Source organism: Camelus ferus, chromosome 7, assembly GCF_009834535.1.
Source record: "Camelus ferus isolate YT-003-E chromosome 7, BCGSAC_Cfer_1.0, whole genome shotgun sequence".
Classification (NCBI taxonomy): Eukaryota; Metazoa; Chordata; class Mammalia; order Artiodactyla; family Camelidae; genus Camelus; species Camelus ferus.
Genome location: NC_045702.1, coordinates 6,696,740 through 6,706,122, shown reverse-complemented (window position 1 = coordinate 6,706,122; position 9,383 = coordinate 6,696,740). Strand labels below are relative to the sequence as shown.

At 39.3% G+C, this 9,383-nt stretch overlaps 1 long non-coding RNA gene across 2 annotated transcripts; it reads left to right on the top strand.

The window, feature by feature from the left end:
* Window positions 1-580: 580 nt before the first annotated feature.
* On the top strand, window positions 581-9,282 carry LOC116664792. Of its 2 annotated transcripts, XR_004321239.1 has the most exons (5): window positions 581-1,210; window positions 4,402-4,502; window positions 7,171-7,577; window positions 7,959-8,025; window positions 8,703-9,282. It is a non-coding gene; the product is annotated as an uncharacterized LOC116664792 (long non-coding RNA). The 2 variants fall into 2 exon arrangements; XR_004321238.1 differs by having other exon boundaries at window positions 7,171-8,025.
* The last annotated feature ends 101 nt before the right edge of the window (window positions 9,283-9,383 follow it).

Here is a 9,383-nt window from a genome sequence, read left to right as displayed (position 1 = left end):
GGCATTTTGTCCAAAATCACGGGGACCCCTGGATTAGAAAGCAAGCCCTCAACTTCTAATACAGGGCTCTTTCCACAAGTTGGGCATATTCTTCCAGCCTCAAGTCATATAGTTTGAGGAAATATGACATTGAGCTTGACTCGGTGTGTATAGTTTCACACCATGCAGCATGTTTCTGGAGGACATGGACCATCTCCTTCTTTGTCACATGAACAGAGTCAGGACAGCCACTGTCAAAGCATGAGTGCTCAGGAACAGTCCTAGAGTGATTTTTTTTTAAATTGAAGTATAGTCAGTTACAATGTGTCAATTTCTGATGTACAGCATTATGTCCCAGTCATGCATATATATACATATATTTGTTTTCATACTCTTTTTCATTAAAAGTTATTACAAGTTATGGAATATAGTTCCCTGTGCTGTACAGAAGAAATTTTTTAATCTATTTTTATATATAGTAGTTAAAATGTGCAGATCTCCAACTCCCAAATTTATCCCTCCCCACCACTTCCCGGGTAACCGTAAGATTGTTTACTATGTCTGCAAGTCTGTTTCTTTTGTAGATGAGTTCATTAGTGTCTCCTGGAGTGATTTTTATACATTGTTTTTATTGTGGAAAATTGCTCTTTCAAGTGAGAGAAAGTTCAACGTGACTCAGGCCAAAAATAGGGGAGAAATGGTGGATTCCTGTAACTGCAAAGTCTAGGGTATAGTAGCTTCAGACAAGGCTAGATTTTGATGTTAAAAGACGTCATGAAGAATCTGTTTCCGTCTTCCCACTTTGCTGTCTTCTGTGTTGGTTTCCTTCTCCGGCAGTCTCTCTGTGATGACAAAGAGGCTATCACCAGCTGCTGACTTACATCCTGCTGACTTAGGGACCCCAGAGGAGTCACTCTCATTCGCAGTTTGGGGCATGTTTCCACTCCTGGGGTTGGAAAACAGTTTGAGGACTTGATCCACGTGAGCCAAGATGGGGAGAGATGGGTGGGATGGGGCACACCCAGTGGTGTGCGGGGTTGTGGGGATGTTTAACAAGGAGTTCTGGGTGAGGGTCAGAGGTAGAGTCTTCATTTGTAACGTTTGCCAATTTCCATGGTGTAATAAACACTTTCACTGAAGCAAATTTCAAGCTACTGATGTGCACGGAATTGGGAAGAGAGATGAAGACACACCTGCTATGTAATATTCCTACCACGCAGGTAAAATGAATGTAAGTAACCTCAAGACCATCAATAATAATAAAATGTAGTAAAATAATTAGGAAATGATGAGTTTTGTGTAGGCATTACCTTTGTTTTCAATAGCACCTTTTTCAGTCATAAGGAATTTAATGCTAAACAGTGACTGTGTGTGACAACAGACTAGCTAAATTCCTGAAATTTTAACAACTGGCTCTTGGGAGGCAGGTCTAGCGTACCAGTGGGAAATGCTCCCAAAGGATTTGCTTTCTGTTACCAGAACAGGGGAGGATGGGTGCTGAGTGGGCAAGAACAATGCATGTCTCTTATAAGTGAGAGGTAAGATTTCAAGTGAAAGTGGAAAATTGGCTCTACTGAAGATGTGCAAAAGAAAATTTTTATTCTTTCTGGAAACACATTCTTGAGAGAAAATCCTGGAGAATTAGGGAGACTCAGAGATCTTGTTGGCATTTACCCTGATATCAGGAGGTAATAGCTCTTGCGTATTTCTGCAGCCTCAGTCCTAATGGGTGATGGTTTGGGACAGGGCAGTGCCAGGGGCCAGACCTAAGACCCTAAAGACTTGCAGAGATGGGGCCTGGGGGCAGCTGGGAAAAGAGCTGCTCAGTATGATGCTCCCACTTATACCCACCATAAAAGCTGATATTAATAACAAATTAAGTGCAGGAAAGTCTTTTGTAAATTGGTGGGAGTCTGGGTTGTAATTTCTTTGGAAAGAACTAAAGTTGTATTTCCATCCAGATGACAAACATGCTCACTCTATTCAGTACCTTGTAATAGCCTAAAATGAAAAAGAATATATACATAACTGTATCACTGAATCACTATGCTGTACACCAGAAACTAACACGATGTTGTAAATCAACCATACTTCAATTTGAAAAAAATAAAACAAGAAAACATTCTCTATAAAGTGTGTCTTCACTAACCCAGAATTCACTGGCCTCTGTCTCTCTGAACTTCTGTAGTACTTAACTATGACACAGTTTATACTATGATTATATACTCTCTTGCTTGTTATAAAAATATTTGTGCAAGAAGGCTTTATCCTGCCAAGTGTATTATTGCCTCCTTAGTACTTATTTTTATCACCAATAATGCTAAACATAGTATTAAACACATAGAATGTGTTTAATAAAAGTGTATTGGAAGAAAATTGGATGTAGCGTGACAAATTACCATCTACTGTAAGAACTTGTTTTATGAAAAGGCAGTGGTGATTTTGGTAACCAAGATAGTAATTTATGTGTAAATGGTGCTTCTAGGCCTTTGAGGGTACCTACAAAATTATTTTGAAAAAATATTGAAATTTTATCAAAAAATGCTAACTTGACTTTTCAAATGTTTCTTACAAAGATGGTGTAGTGGTAAAATGCAAGTTAGGCCCTGTCCGAATTAACTCAAATTCTGTCAGTTTCAAAATACAAGGTTACACAGTAAAGAAAAATTCACAGTGACAGTCCTCTCTTAGCCGTGTCTTGGGCCCACTGTCCACAGTATGAAGGCTGGCAAAAGCTGATAAATTCACAGAATTACACAAAGGTCCCTTCAGATGAGACAGCATCCCTGAGCCCAAACCTTATGTTGGTGCCGGGAGAGCACCCATTTCTGAGGGCAGAGCTTAAGGTGGGACATTGACTCCACACAGAATTTCCAAGTTGAATGTGGGAATCAGGTGATACTGTTTTACATATCTTTAGAGGCAAAGTCATTTTTCTGGTAAGAAAACTGAGACAATTATCACTTAATCATCTTAACTGTTCATACTACATACTGGAAAAAGTCGTAGTCTCAAATGCTATAATTATAGTGTCTTCTTCAGCCTTCTGACTACAGCTGTTTCCCAGACACTTCCCCACCCCTGACTAAAATTGCTTCTTAAAATTATGCTGCTCAGCTTCTGCTGGGAGTTTCCTAGTTTAAATTCGATTTATACCATATATCTGAAGCCCTCTCCTTTTGATTTTTATTTCTCAGTCTTGCTGGGCCAGCTGCCTTCAACAGATGGAAATTTGGTCTCTTAAAAAGGCTGCATCTGTTATGGTACCTGCTGGCATCATTTCTTTCCATGTCATGTTGAATCACATACGTTCTTGCCTATGGACTGCTCTAGCCACACCTTATACCTAGATTTAATTTCAATTCCAAATACAATCTCTCAGAGCAGCAAATAAAAATAAGTAATTAGAATTTTGCAAGATTCTGATATGACAGTAATTTGAAGGAACAGAAAAAAAATGGTTCAGCTGTGGAATTTAAGAAAGTATATGTCAAACTCAGAAATGTTGCTAAGTCTCCCCCTTCCATCCCATCCCACCCCCAGGAAAATGCAATGTTATTAAGTCATAGTCAGCTCCCCTCGATATCCCAGGGACTAACAGAATGTGATTTTGCAGAACTGACTTTCCAAAACAGTTGAACAATCATGCCTTTAAACTGAAACTTTAAAATTATAATCATTCTTATGTTACTGCTTTGCAAGATGTAGTATGTTAAGTTTATAAATATAATTTGATCCATTTCTTAATGACTTGCCGTCATCCTTAGGAATTCTTCACTGTACTGCGCTGTTGTGACAGCACACTGGGACAAAAATAAGTCTTGTTCATTTCCATTCAATACCACAAACATTTGTGCATTTGCTCTCTCCAAGCCAGACATGATGTTGAGTTCTAAGAATAGAGCCAGATGAAACCTGGGCCCTGTATCTAGGGTTGCTCGTTCTCCCTAAAGGAACATTCTCCCTCACAGAAGATGTATAATGAATGGTCACAGACAACTGGCCTTCGAAGAGAGCAAGAACCAGATCAGAAAAGAATTTGAACTTAACCTTGAAGTATTTTACACAGGGGACTAACCTGGTTAGATTCAAAGGATCACCCTAAGGGCAGCATGGAGAATGGACAAAGTAAATGCAAAACTGGAGATGAACTGAGTATGGAGGGGTCTGCTCTAGTCCAGACAAGAAATGAGCTAAGCTAGTAACATATTTAGGAGCTAGAACCAGTAGGATCTGATGTTTATCTTAATACTGGAATACAGGAGGAGGAATCTGGGATGACTTCTAAGTCTCTTGCTATGGCAGCTAGGTAGATGAAGCCATCAGCCGAACTGGGAAACTCAGAAAGAATGGGTTTGAGAGAAAATGAACTGACTTTGGTTTTTCATTCATGTATTCAACCAATATTTATCGGCCACCTAGGATGTGCCAGTCACTGGGTTGCACCTTGGACGCAGTAAGCAAAAGAAGACATGGTCTCTGCCCTCCTACAGCTTACAAGAGAGGATGAGCTGAGTAATCATGTAAGTATATTTATAACTACAAGTGTGATGAATACAAGGAAGGAGAAAGATGTGGTGCTGTGAGGGATTATTACTTGGGAGTCTGTGTTAGAGTCTGGATAGGCAGGGTGAGTGGGAGTAGGAGTTGGCTGGTGAAGGAGGAAAGAAAGATGTTCACAGAGGAAACAGAATGTCCAGGGGCTCTGGAGCGGGAGTCAAAGGAAACCAGTGTGACTGGAGCAGAGAGGGCAGGAGATAAACCCAGAAGAGCAGGTAGATGCGAGACCACAGAAGGTCTTGGAAGCAGCCCTGATGGCCAGCTGGTCTGCACCCATGTGGCAACACTGTCATTAGGGCAGTAACACACTTCTGCACCAGACGATAAACGACTGCTGCGCTGAGCTACCCTAGGGTCCCCCCAGTCCAGCCGCCCAGCCCCTCTTCTGGACTTCTCCATGATCTAGGAACCAAAGGAGTAATACCTGGCATAATGGGGCAGGGAGGGCAGCTTTTTTCAGTGCTGCTCCCAGATGCTGGCGTCTGTTCTGATGGTCAGTACCTGTGCAATATGGGTTGTTGAATATTTAGACTGTTTTGAATAGGATCCCTGCTTATAGGCCATGTAAGAGTTTAGTGTTTATTTTATTTTTATGTTTATTGGTTTTTATTTTACATTTTAAGGGGTTTTTTTTTTAGAGTTACTTTTAAGATTCAGTCTATTTTCTGTGTTCTGGTTTTATTTAATTTTTTTTAGTTTTTATTTATTTATTTGTTTTAGTTGAAGTATAGTCAGTTTACAATGTGTCAATTTCTGGTGTACAGTGTAATGTTTCAGTCATATATATATACACATACATATATTCTTTTTCATATTCTTCCTCATTATATTGAATAGAGTTCCCTGTGCTATACAGTAGAAACTTGTTGTTTATCTAGTTTATATATAGTAGTATCTGCAAATCTTAAACTCCCTATTTATCCCTTCCCAGCCCATTTCCCTGCTGGTAACTGTAAGTTTATTTTCTATGTCTGTGAGTCTATCTCTGTTTTGGAAATAAGTTCATTTGTGTGGTTTTTTTTTTTTAAGATTCCACATAAGAGTGATATCATATGGTATTTTTCTTTCTCTTTCTGGCTTACTTCACTTAGAATGATAATCTCCAGGTCCATCCATGTTGCTGCAAATGGCATTATTTTATTTTTTATGGCTGAGTAGTTATTCCATTATATATATGTACCTCTTTATCTGGTCATCTGTTGATGGACATTTAGGTTGCTTCCATGCCTTGGCAACTGTAAATAGTGCTGCTATGAATATTGGGGTGCATGTATCTTTTCCAATTAGAATACCCTCCAGATATGTGCCCAGAAGTGGAATTGCTGGATCATATGGTAAATCTATTTTTAGTTTTTTAAGGAATTTCCATACTGTTTTCCATAATGGCTGCACCAAACTACATTGCCATCAACAACATAGGAGGGTTCCCTTTTCTCCACACGAGAGTTTAGTGTTTATTCCAAGAATAATTGGATACCTTTGAAGAAGGTGACATGATCAGATACATGTTTTAAAAATACCACTCCAGTTGTAGGGTGAATAACAGATTGGGGAGAGATCAAAGTACAGGCAGATGAACCAGTTAGTAGACTCTTGTTCATCCTGCCTAATACTGGGGTAGGAATTGTGGTAGAGATGGAGAGAAACAGATTCAAGAGGTAATCCCAATCAAAATCCCGGCAGGCTTTCTTATAGAAATCAATGAGCTGATTCTAAAATCTATAAAGACATGTAAAACAGCCAGAGTGATTTTTAGAAAGAACAAAGCTGAAGGACTCCTCTTAGGGAGGAGTATAAAAACCTTTGTGCACATATATTAAAGCCACCATACAGAACATTAACTCCAAGGACTACTACAGTTCAGAGGTTGAGATCTCTTTGGGTGGGGAAAAGTGAGCTGCAGCCGATAAAATATTATACAGTTTTACCCACATGGATAATATTTCAAAGGATGACAGCTGATTTTGGTAGGACCCCTATCATTGCCGACTTTAGAATTAGACAAATAAGCAAAACCCTTTGCATCTTATTATTTTCTTCGAGAATACCAGTCAGGGTGAAAAATGGACATACTTAGAAAGCTCGTCTCTCAACAAAGTGTTATTTTCATAGAATCCCCTTGAAAATAATTTTAATGTAATTTATGTAATGATCAACACTCTATCATACTGAATATCACAGTTATAGTTGAAATTTGGAGTTTTCTTCTTACATTTTTAATTAGCATATTGAACTCCCTGTGTACGTAAAATATACATATTGAGAACTTTAAACCCAGGCTAAAGAAATTCTTGAGAAATACATTCTGTAACTTTATTTTTTTTTTACATTCTTCTTTGACATCTATTTCAATCACCAGTTTCTAAAAATTATTTGTTGAGACCTGACTTGACATCATGGTTTTTCTTTTAATAACTATTCTGTACTCAAATGTTTTGGCTATGAACACACTTAACTTGTCCCTGTTCTTTCACATGCATGTATCCTTAACTATTTCATCTTTCTAAATGGCAAGGAATTCTAATTAAATAATGTGAACATAACAATTTTTCTTTCACAATATTTCCATTATATTTAATTTCCTTTCCCCAATCTTTAGGAATAAAGTCAAGAATCTTTATTTTACCACAGGAGAAAATCTTCAGGAGCTGAGACTAGGTGAAGCGTTCTTAGACTTGACACAAAAACATACTGCGTAAGAGGAAATCTGATAAATCGGACATCATCAAAATTAAAGCCTGTTGCTTTGCAAGAAGACCAGAATTAGAGGATGAAGACAAGAAGCCTAGAATCTAGTGCAGCAGAAATACACACAAGAATCTGTGTCTATCGCAGAGGTCCAAACAAATACTCTGAGAATACAAAGGAGAATGAGATTACTTTCAGCCAAGGAAATCTAGGAAGTCTGACGAGGCGATAACCAAGCTAGGAATTGAAAGACAAGTAGGATTGCAACAGAGGGACCCAAGAGTAAGAAGAGCATCCAAGGCAGTATTAGCAAGAGCTAGAAGGAAGGAAAGTGCAAGAATGTTTATACAGTGAGTAGCCCTGGTACAGATTACTGGTGTATGGGAGGAGCAGAGTGGGAAGTGAGCCTGGAAAGGTGATCTGGGGACATATTGTACAATTAAGTGCAGTGAGGACATGGCCCTTCTCCCAGATAACTTACAGCTAGAAAAATGCTAATTCAGGTAAGAGGTGCAGAGCAAGCTGGCAGGTGTGAACTCTGGACATCCAAGAAGAATGGGATTATTTGGCCAAGGGCCATCATGCAAAATGCCAGAAGCTCCAGGCGGCATTGCCTGAGGGGAGCAGGAGGGCGTGGCTGTGGCCTCCTATCTTAGGCACGGGCTGGGACACCTGAGTCTGTCTTTTTCCCACGGGAGTCTCTTCCTTGCTTCTCCCACCATCGTTCTCAGGCTGAGGGCGGAGCCAGAAACGCTCACCTGCAGCAGCTCCAGTTGAATACAGCCTGGTCTCTGCAAGGTAAGAGCCACCCTACTTCCCATGTCTGAGTTACAGTGGAGCATTTTAGCTGCAGGGGGTAAGAAGTAGGTCAGTTAACAAATGGTTTACCAAGTGTACATTCAAGAAACACATCACAGTAAATGCCTTCTTTTCCACAAGTGTAGATACCCTGGGATTTTTAAAATTCACTCTCTTTTGACCATTAGAGTTTTACACTCACTCCTGACATCTACTCAACTCATTCTGTCTGGGAAACTGAAGTATCTGTGGTTCAAAGTAAATTTTATTCCATCGCCAATTTCTTCCAGACGGGTTTGCTGGTATGTTCAGAATATACAACCTTTTGCATGATCCAAATAGCATGTCCTAATTTAAAGTCAATTCAGCCAGCCATCTTTCAGCAACTAGGGAACCAGAATGGGTAGGGATATCTACCTAGTTCTGATCTTTTAGTAAAAGGTTAGAGTTGTTGGAAAGAAGAAGGTAGGGAGAAATAAAAGAAAATATCATTGACGAAACAATGGGAAAGGTGGACTGGCTTCCCAAACTGGAGGAAAGTTTCAGTGTTTATTTTGGATATTTAGTACTTGATTTCCCCCTTCTCTTGTATCTCTTGCTTCCCTACCAAGTTATTGGGGAAGGGGTTGTAATTCTTGTTTTCCTCATGATATTTCCCTCTTGATTAACTCCTCAAGCTCCCAGAAGCAGACTTGGATGCTGATGGCATCAATAGCAAAGTCAAAAGCCTGCCAACGGCCTTGTCACTGCTGAGATGGAACAGTGGTTGATGACATTGAAGTTTCTGGGACATTATCAGTAACAATAAAATGTAACTCTCACTGTACAAAGAGAGCTTGGTTTCTGAATGTACCCTGCCAGCAGAACTCGCCAGGAGCTCCTTATCCAGATTCCAAGTCTGAATTAAATTCATGTTTTTAAAAAATGGTCAGGGAAATTATGCAAGTTCGAGAGAGGCCCCTTCACTTGCCATTTCACAGGGAAAAAATTAATGGAGGGGGAAGGAAAGTAATTTCTCTCATAAAATGGTAGTATAATATCTTTTTTGGTTATTATCTGTTCAGTGAGAACTGCAGTCTGCAATCTCCTTTAGTGTTCAATTTTTTAATCCCCAATGTGAATATTGAGTCAGAAAGCAACTGACCTTTCAGACCAAGAAAACCAAGTCTAAGGTCACTGGAATTTCTTAAATTCTCTGTCCACATTCTCAAACTACTATAGCTGTTCTTTAAAATATAGCATATAAACAGATGGTGTTGATGGGCTATAAAGTTTTTCCTGGCCCAAATGTGGAATGACCTGGAAAACACACTTCATCATTCATGACTAGACTGTTCTTTCCAATTTCTGCCAATAAA